Here is a 19,173-nt window from a genome sequence, read left to right as displayed (position 1 = left end):
CTATAGGAAAAGGCCATCTATCTATCGTCCAATGGACCAACGTTGGAATTCCCACTCAGCTACTTCTAAGAATTTGGGCAACGTCATTGACCTCTCTGAGCTTCAGTTTGTTGTCTGTAAAAGGGGCCTCTTATTATCTGTGGATTCAGTGAATGGTTCATACTGATAAGGCGCAAGTTTACTTCTCTGAAAGGTATGTGTTTCTCGAGAAATAATTAAAAATCAACATCTAACAGTGGATTTTTTGGTTATTATTCAGCTGGGTAGGGAATGTATTTTGTGAACGAGGGGGGTCTTCTTAGAACCCCTGAAATCTCTTTATTTCTGTTTTCCTACTGTTTGCAAGGGCTCTGACATTACATGCTGAGTGATAGGTGCTAATGATAACATTTGTTGATCCATCTTTCACGTTCCAAGTCAAGTATGTGCTTTTGCATATTATTACATTTAATCGTCATTGGTCACTTGGGGGTAGGATGGTGGTGGTACGGTGTTACTAGGAACAATCACTAGAACTGACTTCTTGCCATTTACAGATGAGAAATTGAAGTTTAGTGATGTTGAGAGACTCACCCCATAGTCTTCCTGGCCCTCGAGGCTAATTTCTCAGTCACTGTTCAATCCTCTCTTTCCCTTTGAAGAGGTAGACAGAGATAATTAGACGGCTGAGTCAATAATAGGGTGCCCCATCCACCGCCCCCACCCCCGGCCCCTGTCTCCCCAGTCCAAGAACTGCCCTTTGTGCGCTGCTACACTCCAACACGGAGGAAATGGACCTGTTCTGAAATTGATCCATAGACCCAGGTGTGGGAGGATGAGTCTTTTAAGAAATTACTAAGTTGACTCAAACATAATGATAAACCACCTCCCATGGCTGTTTGGGCCAAAATCTGTATCCCAAGTTACCGGGAACCTTGGTGGACATTTTTGGAGTGATTTCACTTCAATGTTTAAAGCTTCTATCTTTCACTGGGTGGTGTCATTAAAGAGAAAACACTTTCTTAGTAATATCAGCTGTTCCCTAGGTGGGGTCCTTCCCCTTTTTAGAAAACTGGCAGCTCAGTTCAGGGCCTCCTGTCTCGCTTTGGAGGATATTAATTCCCCAGAGTGAGCAATTTTTGACCCTGTTCCTCTCTGTGCATCAACAAAGCAGTGTCAGAAAACATTTCGTGACAGTGAAGACACTGGGCAAGGGAATCCAGGTTTTCCTCCTTGGTTCCAGCACCAGCGTAAGACGGTTCATTATTTACATATTGTGAGTCCTGCCAAGCCGATGCAGGTGTTGCTGACTTGTGAAGACATGTTGACTCTCCTTTCTCTAAAGAAAGGTTGAGATGCGGTCCTTTGTCATAGGGATCATGCTGTACCAGTCACCAAGCTACACGTCAGTGTATAAAAATACAGATTACACTGTGCTATAGAAGTAAACATTTTGCCGTACTGCCTTTAATAGGTTTTCTTTCAATGAATTTCGTCCTCCTTCCTTCTCACATCCCACGTTGCTGGGTAGCCCTTCCTTTAGGGTTGCTGGCTGTGATCATGAGATCATCTTAGTTGGCTTTGTCGTTTTGGTATCAGTAAATTGTTAGGAGAGAACACAGTCGCTGGGAGTTTCCACGAGGGAGTGGTTAACTTCTACATCTGAAAGGTAGCTAGTAAGGCTGGGTTTTCAGGAATCCAGTATGTCTCAGTTGTAAGTCTGTGAAATTAAGTTCACTTCCATGATGGTAAATTTCCAAGGATTTTTTTGGAGCTGGTAGCTTTGTGACCACCCAGAAGATTCTCACTGAAGTTCTTTAACCCAAGGCAGTTTTTCGTCTAGATAGGCTGACCCCTTTAATATACAACCCCAGATTTCAGTGGCTTCGTGTACTCGGAGGTTTGTGATTGCCCTCGTCAATCTATTGCGGGTTCTCTTTCTTCACAAGGTCATTCAGGGACCCAAGGCTGCTCCACCTGCTTGGCTTCTGGCTTCTCTGTATTTGATGTGTAGGGAAGAGAAGAGGCACCACCCGGGGGGTCTCAGGGGAGGTGTCAGGGCTAGATTCTGGAAGTGGCCAACATTATATGAGTTTGTATCCCATTGGCCGTGACACAGGCACGTGGCCCCCACATAGGTTTTTTGTCTGGGCTGGGAAGCTACATTTCCTCACTTCCCAGGTGAAAAAGGAATAAATTTAACGTCACAATTTCATGTTATAAACTTAATCTTAAGCATTTCTGAAGGTGAGGTATGTCTATTAGGAAGACCTTGACAGGGGATTGACTTGGTAGCTAGTTATTTGATCTGAATTCCGGATTTATTTTTACCTTAGGCGTTCATGAGCTTCCCGCGAATGGGGAAGAAGGGAATTTTTTTTTTTTTTTAGGTGCTGCACTGGGGACTTTGCTTTTTTGCCTGATGATGTATTTATAACCTGCGTAAAGATCCAAAATTAATGTCTGGTCATGCATGATGCATTCTAGTTATAATCAGATTTGGGTTTTTCAGATGGTTCCTCTGTGGATCTGTGCTAACTTCAGAGATTATTCCCTGATGTCTGTCTTTGTACCTCACCTTGCCCTGAGTTTCAGGGTTAGAAGGCCACGTCATCGAGTTTCCTCGTTTGAGCAGCAGCTCTCTTGACTTTCAGGAGGATCCCAGCCAGACTTTCCTATCCAGGAGTGTGGAATTCCAGCCGTGTGATTTTTTTCCACCTAAGAGATGTTTTCCCCTATAAATTCCAAAGCTTTTCATCTTTAATAATAATTTTGGAAGCATTTAAAACATTTCATACTTTCTCAGTCACCTTCAACAGAGTATGTGGAGCATAATTTAATCTGTGGTCAGTTTTTTCTTTCTTTTTTTTTTTTCTCTCCAGCTGAGATTTGGTCAAGTAGAAGTTATTGAGGTTGGAAGGCCCAGAAAGGTGAGGCCATGAAGCTAATTGCACTATTCTTCTCATGTTGCTTCATTTCCTCCTGTCACATCTGGTGTGGTATTCTGTCCCTTCTTCCTCCTTCCCATCAGCCACTGATCCCTTGAGCTCTCTGCCTTTGGTTTACTGTCGGCTGTCACACCAGATAACTCAGTGTGTTAAATCGAGAATCAATAGGTTCTAAATGAGGACTTACAACAGAGAGACTCCCGCTACTGACAGAGTCAAGTTCACGCTCCTCGTCTCGTGGTCTACAGCCTTTGGCAGCTGGCTAATCTGGTCCTGGCTGGTTGCACAAATTACAGCAACCCCACGCTCATGACACACACACTGCACCACCCTCTTTCTGAGCCACACCAAGTTATAATCCTCATAAACCATATAATTGTAATAAATATCAATGAATGTTAATTGAGTATTTACTATGTGCCAGGGTCTTTTGTAGAATATATTGAAGCATTAAAACCTTCCCAGAGACCAAAGCATTAGAATATATAAATGTAGATCAAATTCTCAAATATTTAAAATAGTTAAATATTATGTGATTAATATATACTATTACATATCACATACTTATAATTTAATAATTAAGTATAGATTAAATGTTACCTATATAGGTGCGTGTGGAATACATTAAAGCGTTTAACCATATCAAGGACGGGCTGGGTAATGTTATTCTCTCCCTTTTACAAATGGGGAAAGGCAATGCAGAGGTTACATAACTTACCCAGGGTCACACGGCTAGGGGGCGCCAGAGCAACCCATTGTGTAGTGCTGGCTGTCTGAAGTAGCTAGACTCCCATGGGTGAATTTTCCTCCCCAGCCCTTTATTCTACTTGGGGGAGCCCCTTATTTCTATGCTCAAAATTCAGTGGAGACTCAACATCTTCCTGTAACTTCCCCCTCTTCTCATGCTGTCTCTTCCTGAACAGAATCAAATCTGTGCTCAGAAATGAGATCATTACACATTCCATCTATTCACAAGCCCCCGTCTCTGCTAGACTTGAGCTCCTCGAGGACAGGGCCGGGGCTGGGGAGGCCTTTGTTAAATGCTGGTGGAATTGGTCAGCATGAGAGATTATCGTGCCACCTTCCCATTTTCCAGATGACAAAACTGAGGCTCGGTGTGGTTGCATCACAGAGCTGTCTGGGAGGATCTGGGACTAGTACCGTTGTTTTCCGAGTCTGTGGCAATGTGGACTTTGAAAGCAGAACACTCGGCAGTTATTTTGGTCTGGTTCCTTAGTTCCTGGCAGTGTTCTGGCTGGCGGGAGGTGTTCCTGAGTGTACCATGCTCTTAACATGTACTTGGAGTGATAGCAACAGTTGTAGGAGTGGCTTGGCATGAAAAGACAGAGCAGGGCCCTGAGTTTACACCAGCCTGCTGACTGAGGGTTCAGATATTCTGGTGAGGACAGAAGGGCACATGAACACGTGTGGCTAAAGGGATTTTGTTTGATTTTCTCCTAAGATGAAACTGGCGAATTTTATACATCCTTTCATTCCTTCTCATATTTAATGTAGCAAATCACTTGCTAAATTACGTCTCCTTGTACAAATGATCCATAACCGTTCTGTACCTGTGTATGCAACTTAGAATAAATAAACCATCAGGCTTCAAATTTTGTTTTTAATTTGAGATTGTCACAAACTTCGGAAAAAGTTGGCACTATCGTATAAAGAATGTTGTTTTCTCTCAGTCATTTGGGAGTAATTGCTATTACCCCCAGGCATGAGTGTTTTTTTTCCTATAAGCAAGGACACTCTACTACACAACCACCCTACAGGGCTCAAAATCATGAAATGAGCTGATACATTACCGTCAAGCTCCACATCACACCCTCTTCCACTCTTGTCATTTGTCCCCAGCGCCATTTCAAGTAACAGGTGTTTCCAGTTAGCAGCATGTGACGCCTTGAGTTGTCACGTGTCTTCAGATGCCTTCAGTCGGGAACAGCTCCCCCGTCTTGGTGCTCGTGACTTTGACTCTGTTGAAGAGCCCAGGCCAGTTATTTTGTTGCATGTCCGTCAGTTTGGCTCTGCTTGAGGCTTTCTCGAGAGCAGATCCACATTCCACACCGTTGGCAGACACACTAAATGGTGATGGTGCGTCCTTCCCACTGTGTCGTCCCTGGGAACTCCCAATGTGGACCCGCCCCATTTCGGATGATGGCCATTCACCGTAGTCTCTTGGTTAAGATGGCATCTGCCAGCCTTCCCTGCTAGGAAGTATTCTTTTTCCCCTTTGTAATTAGTAAACGTTTTATAGAAGAGAGACTTTGAAATGGTTGTCGATCCCCTGTTCTCAACAAACTTTGAGTTTACTTATTTATAGCTATATGGACTCATGGTTTCCTATTTTAGTCAATGGTTATACTGTGTTAGTGGTAGTATTTATTCTGATAACTCAGGACCTGTGGGGGGTCCCTTCAGGAGGGCTCCTCTGTGCTCGTCTGTCCACCATTCCTCACTCTGGCTGGACTCTGATTAACCCTGGATGCTCCCCTTTGTGGGTGCCACCCCTACCCTGCTTGGGCTCTGACATGCCTGTGCCAGGCCACTCCCGTGAGTGGATACCCTCCCCACTGTAGTTTTTTAAAAACTCATGTTTTTTTTTTTCAAAAATGCATACTTCTGGAGAGGGTGTGGAGAAAAGGGAACCCTCCTACACTGTTGGTGGGAATGTAAATTGGTACAGCCACTGGGAGAACAGTATGGAGGTTCCTCAAAAACCTAAAAATAGAATTGCCAGATGATCAGCAATCCCACTCCTGGGCATATACCCAGACAAAACTCTAATTCAAAAAGATACATGCGCCCCTATGTTCATAACAGCACTATTCACAATAGCCAAGACATGGAAATGATCTAAATGCCCATCAGCAGATGAATGGATAAAGAAGATGTGGTAATATACATATACATAGATATACAATGGAATATTAGTCATTAAGAAGAATGAAATAATTGCCATCTGCAGCAACGTGGATGAGACCTAGAGATTATCATACTAATTGTAGTAAGTCAGAAAGAGAAAGACATATATGATACTGCTTATATATGGAATCTATTAAAAAGGGTACAATGAACTTATCTACAAAACAGAAACAGACTCACAGACATAGAGAATAGGCTTGTGATTGCCAAGGGGGTGGGGGTTAGGGATGGATTGGGAGTTTGGGGTTAGCAAGTGCAAACTATTATGTAGAGGATGGATAAACAACAAAGTCCTGCTGTACAACACAGGGAACTATATTCGATATTCTGTGATAAACCATAATGGAAAAGAATATGAAAAAAGACTGTATATGTATATATGTATAACTGAGTCACTCTGCTTTACAGCAGAAATTAACTCAACATTGTAAATCAACTATACTTCAATAAAATTTAAAAGAAAGTTATATTTCACATTATCTTGGGGTCAGTAACTATAGACATATTAATGAAGGTTTTAAGATTGCCAATAAACACTTGAAAGAATGCTCAACATCATTAATCATTAGAGAAATGCAAATCAAAACTACAATGAGATATCATCTCACAACCGTCAGAATGGCCATCATGAAAAAAATCTACAAACAATAAATGCTGGAGAGGGTGTGGAGAAAAGGGAACCACTCTCGCACTGCTGGTGGGAATGTGACTGGTACAGGCACTATGGAGAACAGTATGGAGGTTCCTCAAAAACTACAAAATAGAACTACCATACAACCCAGCAATCCCACTACAGGGCATATACCCTGAGAAAACCATAATTCAAAAGGAGTCATGTACCAAAATGTTCATTGCAGCTCTATTTACAACAGCCAGGACATGGAAGCAACTAAGTGCCATAACAGATGACAGGATAAAGAAGATGTGGCACACATATACAATGGAATATTACTCAGCCATATAAAGAAATGAAATTGAGTTATTTGTAGTGAGGTGGATGGACCTAGAGTCTGTCATACAGAGTGAAGTAAGTCAGAAAGAGAAAGACAAATACAGTGTACTAACACATATATATGGAATCTAAGAAAAAAAAAATGTCATGAAGAACCTAGGGGTAAGACAGGAATAAAGACACAGACCTACTAGAGAATGGACTTGAGGATATGGGGAGGGGGAAGGGTAAGCTGGGACAAATGAGAGAGTGGCGTGGACATATATATACGACCAAATGTAAAACCGATAGCTAGTGGGAGGCAGCCACATAGCACAGGGAGATCAGCTCCGTGCTTTGTGACCGCCTAGAGGGTGGGATAGGGAGGGTGGGATCGGGAGGGTGGGAGGGAGGGAGACGCAAGAGGGTCGAGATATGGGGATATATGTATATGTATGGCTGATTCACTTTGTTATACAGCAGAAACTAACACACCATTATAAAGCAATTATATTGCAATAAAGATGTTTAAAAAAAAATGAAGGTTTTAGGGAAGAATTGGTTTTGTTCCTCACCTGAAAAAAAGCCCAACGAAGCCTGTTTAGAATTTGTAGCTGGTTTGGAGGGGAGCTTCTGTGCTCCAGGCATTTTTTTGTTTGTTTGTTTGTTTTGCGGTATGCAGGCCTCTCACTGTTGTGGCCTCTCCCGTTGCGGAGCACAGGCTCCGGACGCGCAGGCTCAGCGGCCATGGCTCACGGGCCCAGCTGCTCCGCGCCACGTGGGATCCTCCCGGACCGGGGGATCCGTGTCCCCTGCATCGGCAGGCAGACTCTCAACCACTGCGCCACCAGGGAAGCTCCCAGGCACATTGTTAAACAAATTACTAAAAGACTTAGGAGAAGTTCAGTCATGTTAAAAACCCAAGGATTGAAATTGCTGTCATCACTTTCTTCTCCACCACAACTGGGTTGTGGAGAAAAAAAGGATTAGCAAGGTGATAGAAGGGCATCTTCTCAAGGAGAGTTGGGTTGGGAGGAAGGGCGGCTCACAGAGGAACCTGCGAGGATTACTTTTTAACTGTACCCCGTGGTTCTGGAAGGGCGGGGAAAAGGTGAGAACCACTTTTATTTATTTATTTTTAATTGTCTGTGCTCATCTCTCCTTCCTCCCCTTTCCTCTTCTTTCCCATCCTTATCCATGCTGCCCAATCTTGTACCCCAAACGCTCGTTCATCACCACTTACATTTCTATATGACTAGCTCAGATTTGCCGCTCTCAAAATCATCAACTACAATTCTTGTCCCCAAATTTAATTTTTAAAAATTGTTCATAGATAGATTTTTTTAAAAGAAAGATTTTAGTGCAACAATGATCATAGAGAACACGTTCAGTGGCACATCCTTGTTAAGAAAAAAATATAAAATGTATACTGTTGGGACTTCCCTGGCGGTCCAGTGGTTAAGACCCCCTGCTCCCAATGCATGGGGCATGGGTTGGATCCCTGGTCTGGGAACTGAGATCCGGCATGCCACGTGGCCAAAAAAATAAATAAAGGAAAACCCTTCTCAACAACTGATCAGTCTATTAGAAGAAACATTAAGAGGAAAAAGAAAACTGTGTTTAAAAATAAATAATTAAAAAATAAAATTTATACTATTTACTTTATAAATGTCTTCTCTGCCCCCCTTCTCTCTCTCCCTCCCCCTCCCTCCCTCCCTCCCTCTCTCTGTCTCTCTCTCTCTCTTTCTCTGTCTCTCTCTCTCTTTCTCTCTCTCTGTCTCTCTCTCTCTCTCTCTCTCTCACACCACACACACACACACACCAGTGTGATGGAAGATAGTTATCTGAGACAGAGGTTGGGTAAATTTTGAAATTCAGAACATGTCAAGGATATAATATTCCAGTTATTAACATTTACTAGGGCTGGAAAGATCTTTCTGTTGTCTTGAATTTTCAGTAACCACACCCACATTAAAAAAAATCTTCCCATATTCTCATTTAGCACATCACTCTTACCTTTAACACATGGTAACTGTTTGACTGAATTGAACTGGACCCTGAATTTTGAGGCTGGTAGGCTATTTCTTAAAATAGATTCTCTTGATGGCTTCCAGAAACATAGAGCATTTGAAACTTAAGATGGGGATTTTTTTTTTTTGAGTATAATTGCTTTACAATGGTGTGTTAGTTTCTGCTTTATAACAAGTGAATCAGTTATACATATGCATATGTTCCCATATCTCTTCCCTCTTGCGTCTCCCTCCCTCCCACCCTCCCTATCCCACCCCTCCAGGCGGTCACAAAGCACGGAAGCTGATCTCCCTGTGCTATGTGGCTGTTTCCCACTAGCTATCTACCTTACGTTTGGTAGTGTATATATGTCCATGCCTCTCTCTCGCTTTGTCACAGCTTACCCTTCCCCCTCCCCATATCCTCAAGTCCATTCTCTAGTAGGTCTGTGTCTTTATTCCTGTCTTACCCCTAGGTTCTTCATGACATTTTTTAAGATTGGGATTTAATCGGTATATACCTGATTCCTTTTGGACCCTAAGCTTCCAAGATTTCCTTTCTTTTTTCCCGTCCTCTCTGGTTTTTCTTCACTCACAGCCTGCTATTATTTCTGTGGTTGCTGTTTATCATTTTTCATACCTCTGGTACCGACTTAGGAAACCTTTAGGTTGGCTTGGAGTTTCTGAGGAAATTGAAAATAAGGACCTTTTCTTTGCTTTAGGAGTAAATAGAGTATATGAACGTATCTGTAGCTTTCACAGCCAAATAGAGGCCAAAACTCTCAGGAACCCCACCAAGCAAGTGTCTTACATTTTATTGCTTTTGGTGAGCCATACCTTGGGATAGAGTTTCATACATATTCACTATATCATTTGCTTTTGGCTCTATCTTAGTCATTCTTCCCCAAAGAGTGTTTTTTTTAAAGGTCTTTTTTGTTTTAACAATTATAAATCATTTTGATGCTAATAACTGGGAAGGCAGTGCCATGCCGCTCTATAATCCAGAAGTTACTTAAAATTGACTGTGGATAGTATTGGGGGAGAGTTTTGCAAGGTATTTGACATCTCAACTATATGTTGAATAACACTTTTTATTCTCTGAGTCTTGTATCCCACCTGGATAGCAGGGGCACGTCAACTGCATATGTCTGGCATACTTTGGTGAACTTACCTAGAGGATAATTCCTATCTGAGCTTCCTCTTTATGCCTCTCAGTTCTAACTGTGTCCTGATTTAATGCTCTTGTCTGTATTCCATAGTTATAAGGGTTGTATAATAAGAGTCTAGAGAAGAATAAGAAATGGAACCCAGGGTTTTTATTGTATAGTTTTAAATTCCACTCTATTAATCTAGCTCTTGAGGCCCTGTAGGAACAGGCCACTCGTCTCCAGGCCTGGGCTTGTGGGGTCAGAGTTGATGGGACACCTCGACCTCTTCCCAACCTTAAGCACTAAGCACTGTGTCTCAGCTGTAATAGCTGTTGTTTACGCTTGATAACAAAAAGTGATCACGTCATGTAATCACACTCTGTAGGGGAACTCTGCTCTAAAATTCACAATCAGATCTGACCTTTCTGTCTCTTCCATGCGTAACTTGGGGTTTCTACTCAAACATATGAGTCATATTTTTGGTGCTGGCTTTTCTGAGTCAATTTAACAGCTAACACATTTTATTATTGGCACCTCCTACCATGAGATAGCAGGTATTTGGTTTTTATCCCTCAAAACTGTGACCTGGGGCTTCTCTGGTGGCGCAGTGGTTGAGAGTCCGCCTGCCGATGCAGGGGACACGGGTTCGTGCCCCGGTCCGGGAGGATCCCGCATGTCGCGGAGCGGCTGGGCCCGTGAGCCATGGCCGCTGAGCATGCGCGTCCGGAGCCTGTGCTCCGCAACGGGAGAGGCCCGCGTACCGCAAAAAATAAAAAAAAAACAAAAACTGTGACCTTTTAAACCTAAATAGTATATCTATATTTTATTTTTAGTTTATTTATATTTAGTAAGTCTGATTTGCTTTGTGCATTCCTGAAAAGTTCTGGGGCAAAAAATAAATAATGTTTTGCCATTGGCAATATTCTTTCCAAGACACTGAAATTTTTGTCTCTGGTTATCTTCAATCAGCATGGTTACTTATATTTAGAAGATGCATGTGCTGGGACTTTAATTTGGGTAGCAATAATCTTTTCAAAAAGCTTGCAAAGGCATATAAGAGCGAGAGGATGGGTGTATTATTTTACAAGGTGGTGGTCTTTTGTGTTGTCACTTCTCATCTTTATGCTTCATCATTGAAGAGGGATACCAGATACCCCTAGTGACTATTGTTATGTGCTGTGCCTTACTACTCCATTTGAAGGCTTCATGTGTTTTGTTTTCACTGTAATCAGTAAGGAAAAAGATTTCATACGTTCAGGCACTGATTTCACTAATTTTATTTTTCTTACTTGCTTTTTTGGGAAAGCTTCTAATTGTGGTGCAAGAGCCTGGAGATTATGGTTACTAATCAATATTTAGATGTAATGAAAGATTGCATATCCCCCCCCCAGGGTATCATTTATGGTGTCATGTCTTATGTTTAAGTCTTTAAGCCATTTTGAGTGTATTTTTGTGTATGGTGTGAGGGAGTGTTCTAACTTCATTGATTTACATGTGGCTGTCCAGCTTTCCCAACGCCACTTGCCAAAGAGACTGTCTTTTCTCCATTGTGTATTCTTGCTTCCTTTGTTGAAGATTATTTGACTGTAGATTGTGGGTTTATTTCTGGGCTCTCTATTCCGTTGATCCATATTTCTGTTTTTGTGACAATACCACAAAAACACGTGCTGACAATACCACAAAAAAAATACGTGCTGTTTTGATTACTGTAGCTTTGTAGTATAGTCTGAAGCCTGTCCTCCAGGATATCATTTATTGATTACTTCCATGGCTCAGACAGTGGCCTGGGTGATTTCCAATGGATTGTCCTGTTTACCCATATTATTCTCATTCTACCAGTGAGGAAACTGAGTTTTCATGATGTGAAGTAACGGTCCTGGTGATTTGGGTATTAAGTAGCAGAAGCAAAATTTCCACCCAATTCTGTCTGTCTCCACCATCCATCTTCTGAGCACTAATCTCTTAGTCCTGACCACTTGATGGCTAGTGACATAATGAAATGCAGCTGAGTTTGAGATGACTGTGGTCTGGGAACAGCCCTTATTTTGGCTGATGCTGTTGGTGTCTTTCACAGTTGCTCAAGCCCTGTTCATTATCTGTTTCAGATTTCATTTTGAGATTAATTAATTAACCCTTAAGGGCTTTTCCCATTGTGTCAAGTTCAAACAAAAGAAGCTGACAAACTCCCATTAGAAATTGAACATATGTAACAAACAAACAGCACAAGCCTCAACAAGAACTAACAGTTGGCAGGCTTAGTGTTTGCTCCACTGAAGCCTGGGCCAATGTCAGCAGCTAATTGCATTCTCAGAAATATCATGGAAGCAGGGGAGGGTGGTGGGGTAGTCACATGGCCAGGTTTACTCCTGGAAAGCCAGAGCTGTGTTTTCCTTCATTCTGAAAGGCATGGAGAAGATTTAGTTTTGATTACATCCCAGAGGGAGATATCGAGGTCTTTCTGAGAATTAAATATGCATAACATATTACAAGTTAATTTTGAACAGTTCATTTCTATGTCTTAAAGGTTTGGGGATACACTGTATTAAAAACACAGTATAAAAACAACAAACCTATGATTAGAAATTTCATTTCATGGCTGTTGATGTTTTTGTTTTAGTGAGTGGGAAGAAGCCATTAATGGGATACATTAAACTCCAAATCGAAGTATTGTTGCTGTATAAAATCACCTGTAAAACCCGTATTCCTTTTCACCCTGCACTTCCTTCTTCTGATATATTTGTTTAATACAGAGTAAAATATTTGTTTCTTTCTCTGATTCATTTATACCAGAACTTATAAAAAAAGGTTTCAGGGGCATGTATACCATTATGCTTTTTATTTTTTTTAAAGCTTGTATTTCAGTAGTCACATATACACATAGATATGTATGCATATACACACCACCCCTCACACACATATACATGAGCCCTAAATGGATCAGATTTGATCCATGTCCAGTGAGTAAGAATTCTAAGAGCCAAGGATGATGCCAGGTTAGTCATTATTATCTTTCTCATGGTCTGTGTTGTACTTTTGTGGTTGCTGGAAAGATCTGGATGAGTGAAGATCTAGAAAACTGGAGAGGGAAGATTACTAGATGAGGGTAGTGCTGGTCATGATATTGATACTTGGAGTTGCCAATTAATTAAACAGCTTGATTACTTGGCTCTTTCTTCTGCAAGGAGAGGCTGAATCTATATAAATGAGTACCTTTCATTAGATGAGTTCATACAGTAGTAACCCATCAAATACTTTTTCACAGGCTGTTCACAGATATTCTGCAAAATAAAGTCGCACAATTAAGAAGGTTTGGAAAACACTGGGTTAAATAAAGTGAAATCCATTTCTTGACTGCAAGAGTTTGAATTCCCAACTCTGATCACAGAATGTATATTCCTTAAAGTATCTATAAACATTCCCTGTATATCTCCAGAATGTGTACAAATGTTGGAAGAGAGTGTGGGGTTGAGAATTGAGTACATGTATGAGTACACTCTTCCACCCACTCAACAATAGACATGTCACTTAGAAAGAAACAAGTGTGAGAGTTTATACATATGCCTTTCCTCCAAGCTGCTGTGATCGTTAAATGATCTAATGTATATAGAAATGCTTTTCAAATTTTGAAGCACTCTGAAAACATTAGTTATTAATAAACCCTCTACTTTTTAAATTGTGGTATTATATACGTAACATAAAATTTACCATTTTAAGGTGTACAGTTCAATGGCATTAAGTATATTCACATTGTTTTGCAACCATTGCCACCATCCATCTCCAGAACTTCTATTTCTTCCCAACCTGAAACTCTATACCCGTTAAACACTGACTCCCCCTTTCCCCCACCTGCTGGCAACTGCCATGCTAGTTTCTCTCAATGACTATTCTAGGTACCTCATATAAGTGGAATTGTACAGTATTTGTCCTATTTCACTCGGAATAATATCTTCAAGTATATCCTATGATTTTTTATGATGTGGGATTTTAATTTATTTTCTTGATTCTCCCATGGTGCCATTCTTTTTTTTTTTTTTTTTTTTGCGATACGCAGGCCTCTCACTGTTGTGGCCTCTCCCGTTGCGGAGCACAGGCTCCGGACATGCAGGCTCAGCGGTCATGGCTCATGGGCCCAGCTGCTCCGCGGCATGTGGGATCTTCCCGGACCGGGGCACGAACCCGTGTCCCCTGCATCAGCAGGCGGACTCTCAACCACTGCAGCACCAGGGAAGCCCCCGGGAAGCCCCCACTGGTGCCATTCTTTTAACACATAGCACAGTGACAGAGAGCGCACGTATTCCAAGTGTTCTTCTAGAATAGCCCTGAATAGGCAGTACCCACAATTTTAGGAGAGGAGCTTTTATGGATGTGCCTTTGAGAAAAGCTGATCAAGAATCTAGTCCATCCTTGAAGGAATCAAAAGGTACAAATTTCCAGTTATAAGTACTAAGGAAATAATGTACTCCATGATGTATATATTTATCTCTGCTGCACATTATATAGGAAAGTTGTTAAGAGGGTAAATCCTCAGAGCTCTCATCACAAGGAAACATTTTTTCTATTTCTTTAATTTTGTACCTATACAAGATGATGGATGGTCACTAAACTTACTGTGATCGTTTCATGATGTATGTAAGTCAAATCATTTTGCTGTACACCTGGAACTTACACGGTGCTCTATGTCAATTATATCTTAATAAAACTGGAAGAAAAATGCATTTTAAAAAATTTAAAAAAAAAGAATCTAGTCCATCCTCAAATTAGAACTAAAGTGACCCAGAGCTCTCCCTGACAAGCAGACATACTTCGTTTCTTCTTGAATCAGTGTTTGAAATAGTAGAGACCTGAGTTTCAACCCCTAAGTATTCGTTATTATCTAGATGCTTTATGCACAAGATTTTTAAAATTTTATATTTCATCATTTTTACCTGTCTTAAAATGGTGGCTCTTGATATGGGGCTCTTTTGGGGAAATCCTCTGTAACTTTTAGGATGAAAAAAATCATCCATTTCAAAATCAAATAGCCTAAAATTTGAAATGACCTGTACTTATTTATTAAAGCCTTTGGAGTGTGTGTGTGTGTGTGTGTGTGTGTGTGTGTGTGTGTGTGTGTGTGTTTTAGAAAGAATATTCTCCTCTATACCGTGATTTTATAGCAAAATTATTTTCAAATACCCATTATTAATCCCCATTATTAGAAATGTTTCCTTTTCTAAGGATTTTCAATATTCTGATTATAGATGAAATGGTGCCAAAATGATCATATTTTTTTCCTAAGTAATCATAACACATCGCTTAAAAAAATCACAAATTAAACTGACATCTTGTCCTATTGTGCATATTCTTGTAATCAAATGTATGTTTTTACCTTTGCCCTCTTTAGAGCATATTTTTTCATTGTAAATAGTATTAGCGGCATCAGCGTGCTTTAGCATGAAAATTTTCATTAAAATACTAAAATGCTAAATTTCAGTATTCATTTTTCATAGCACTCTGAGCTACTCATAGACAACCTGATTGCTCTTAGGTCTTTTACTGCATTTTGGGGGTCCTTGTCTCATCTTACCTCCCCACCCCCGAGATCCTTAAGACGCTTTAAGGTGCCTTGAGCCTTCCCTATCTTAGCATCCCCAGGGAATCTCGGACTGCGCCAGCCACAGAGAAGATTCTCAGCACACATTGAAATTGAATTGGCTTGAGTTGAATCGAGATTTAGGTCTGGAAGCAAAAATTGAAGGGATTTTTTTTTTTTTTAGATGAAAAACGTCAAGATCTTATTTACCTTTATGGAGAACCACGCCGAGCTGGTACAGCACAGATGGCAGCCTGTTCCTGTGAGTGTGGGGATGGAGTGAGAGAAACAGAACAAAACAGGTGGCTTTAGAGCTGGCACCCTGGTGCCAACATTAGCTTGGGCCACACTTCCCTGTTCTGTGTGAGTGAGGCATCGGCAGAACCAGAAGGCTGATGTTATTTTGATCACGAGCTTTATTTAGTGAATACGCTTGATTAGTCCCCCTCCTTCTTCTTCTGGATGCTATTTTGAATGGAAAATCACTACTGGAGAAACAAATCCCTACACTGGTGATGTACACAGTACCTTTTTTCTCCCTGTCACGTACCACACCCAGCTTTGGGCTTCTTATTCTACATTTTGAAAGTGCTTACTAGGTGCTGAATTTTACCGAGGAAGTATCCGAAGCCATAGAGAAATGAAATGATTTGTCCCAAGTTAACAAGTTTTCCTGGTGCTCAAAGAGGAATACCTATGGCCTCCCCACTGGGCGTGTTCTTTGGTTTGGTCCTTGAAAATTCAAGTTCCCTGCCCTGGAGAGAAGCAGAATTAGAACTCCTAAGCCAAATCTCTCTGCTTGTTTTCTGTCAAGGTGAATATTTTCAGAAAGGGGTACACTTAGGGCTTGGGAGGGCTGTGCTCATACCCAAGGGGTGGTTTGGTTTAAATGTGGGCTTGTTGGTTCCAGCTAGCTGGGAGGAATTGCTTCCCCAGTGTGATGCATTAGTCACGAGCAGAGTGTAGGAGGTGGTGAACAATCAGACACCCTGACACCCCGCCCCCCCGCTGGGGGTCAATTTTAAGGTCAATTTTAAGCCCAGCTGCATCAGAATTGAGGACTTGCTGGGGATACCCCTACCCACACCCTGCTGTGTGCTTGAAATCTTGGCTCAGAGGTGGGAGAGGGTGGTGGTTTCAGATCCAAGGCTAGAGCAGAAATGGCGTCACAGGGAAGCTTATGTACCTAGGATGCATAATTTGTTCATGTGTGTGAGGGGTGGGAGCAGATTAAGCGGTGCGGGGGGTTGGCGTACCTGTGTTTTCCCATCTGCATATATATATATATGTATATATATATATATATATATTTTTTTTTTTTTTTTTTTTTTTTGCTGTACGCGGGCCTCTCACTGTTGTGGCATCCGGCTGCACAGGCCCAGCGGCCATGGCTCACGGGCCCAGCCGCTCCATGGCATGTGGGATCTTCCCGGACCGGGGCACGAACCCGTGTCCCCTGCATCGGCAGGCGGACTCTCAACCACTGTGCCACCAGGGAAGCCCTGCAAATATATTTTGATGCTGTTCTCCATGTTGAAGTAAAAGAGAGCCACAACTCTGAATGAGGTTGGCTACTAGGAGACTTAAGCTTGGAGGGATGCTTTTGTCTAGAAATATATGGCAAAGATGACATCATGAAAGTCAGGCCACTCTCTCAGTGACCCCTTCACGACCTGAACCCTGGGGTGACCAGGGACACCCCAAGTAGACCTTTCTTCAGAGCTCAAGTCAGGTGGACTTGTGGGCTGGTATTCAGTCTAGAACACCTGCTGGCTATTCAGTTGTAAACATTCTATATGGGAATACATTTTTTTTTTTTAGTACGCGGGCCTCTCACTGTTGTGGCCTCTCCCGTTGCGGAGCACAGGCTCCAGACGTGCAGGCTCAGCGGCCATGGCTCACGGGCCCAGCCGCTCCGTGGCATGTGGGATCCTCCCGGACCGGGGCACGAACCCGTGTCCCCTGCATCGGCAGGCGGACTCTCAACCACTGCGCCACCAGGGAAGCTCTGTATGGGAATACATTTTATTCTCTTTGTTCCTTTGGCTGATATTGACACCATTACTAGGTACTGGAGAAAAAGTCTACTGGGACATGGGATGGTTAATATTATATGTTAACTTGACTAGGCTGTGGTGCCCAGTAAGTTGGTTAAATACTAGTCTAGAGGTGGCTGTGGGGTTTTCCTGTTTTGTTTTGTTTTTCGTATGTCAGGCACTCTTCATGTACTTTTTTTTTTATAATTTTTATTGGAGTGTGGTTGATTTACTTTCTGCTGTACAGCAAAGTGAATCAATTATACATGTATCCACTCTTTTTTAGATTCTTTTCCCATATAAGCCATTACAGAGTACTGAGTAGAGTTGAGTTCCCTGTGCTATACAGTAGGTCCTTATTAGTTATCTGTTTTAGGTATAGTAATGTGTATATGTCAATCCCAATCTCCCAATTTATCCCTCCCCCGCTTTGCCCCTGGTAACCATAGTTTTATTTTCTACATCTGTGACTCTATTTCTGTTTTGTAAATAAGTTCATTTGTACTTTTTTTTTTTTTAGATTCCGCATATAAGTGATAGCATATGATTATTTGTCTTTCTCTGACTTACGTCACTCAGTCTGACAGTCTCTAGTTGCATCCATGTTGCTGCAAATGGCATTATTTTGCTCTTTTTTATGGCTGAGTAATATTCCATTGTATATATGTGTACGGCATCTTCTTTATCCACTCCACTGTCGATGGACACTTAGATTGCTTCCATGTCTTGGTTATTGTAAATAGTGCTGCAGTGAACACTGGGGTGACGGTATGTTTTCGAATCATGGTTTTCTTCGGATATATGCCCAGGAGTGGGATTGCTGGATCATACGGTAGTCTGTCCGTCCTTCCTTCCTCCCTCCCTCCCTCCCTCCCTATAGTTTTTAGATGTGATTTAGCATTTAAATCAGACATTCAGTAAAGCAGATTATCCCCCCATAATGTGAATGGACTTCATTCAATCACTTGAAGGCCTTAAAAGTAGATTAAGGTCCTCTAGAATGAAGTGATTCTACTCCCAATGACTTTGAACTCAAGACAGCAACATCAAGTCTTCCCTGGGTCTCCAGTCTGCTGGTTTGCCCTGCAGATTATGGATTTGCCAGACCTTGCAATCTCAGGAGCCAATGCCTTAAAATACTTAATCATCCATCCATCCGTCCAACCATGCATCCATATCCTGTTGGTTTAGTTTCTCTGGAGAACCTTGACTAATACAGGGGCCATGTGCCATGGAACCATGTGATAAAAAGTAATGAGCTGTGGTCCCTTCTTTCATGGAACTTGTGATCCTACAAGAGGAGATGGATTAAGACAGGTATTCAAATAACTGATAACTGCGGGGATTCAAAAGAGAAAAGTGATGAATATCTTGGAAGGACAGAGCTTTGTAAAATTTTTCAATAAAACACTCCATAAAAAGGGAATTAATCTCTAACCACTCCATGTGCCATTTTATTTTGGGGGGAAGATGGGTATTTCATCTTAGAAAATCATATACATTTAAAATTTTATTCCATTATCAATCTGCACCAACACCCCTGCTCTCCTTAACCTTCTGAGTAAATCTTTGAGTAAAACTGACTCTTCTGAAAGTTGTTCCTTTCTTTAGTCCTGTGGCTCTTG

The 19,173-nt window shown here is 41.7% G+C and overlaps 1 protein-coding gene across 3 annotated transcripts in view; it reads left to right on the top strand.

Annotated features, from left to right (window-relative positions):
- Positions 1–19,173, top strand: part of TIAM1 (TIAM Rac1 associated GEF 1) — a 206,308-nt gene that overhangs the window by 28,814 nt on the left and 158,321 nt on the right. The window contains exon 1 of one of the 3 annotated variants that reach the window (XM_032631280.1): positions 15,697–15,774. The exons of the other annotated variants lie outside the window; for them this stretch is intronic. The gene's annotated coding sequence lies outside the window, so the exon portion shown is untranslated. Of the gene's footprint in view, positions 1–15,696; positions 15,775–19,173 lie in introns of those variants that run through there. 3 annotated transcript variants of the gene reach the window in all.

Source organism: Phocoena sinus, chromosome 4 (genome assembly GCF_008692025.1).
Source record: "Phocoena sinus isolate mPhoSin1 chromosome 4, mPhoSin1.pri, whole genome shotgun sequence".
NCBI lineage: Eukaryota > Metazoa > Chordata > Mammalia > Artiodactyla > Phocoenidae > Phocoena > Phocoena sinus.
The sequence above is the reverse complement of the archived record's forward strand: the minus strand, read 5'-3'. Positions and strand labels throughout refer to the sequence as shown.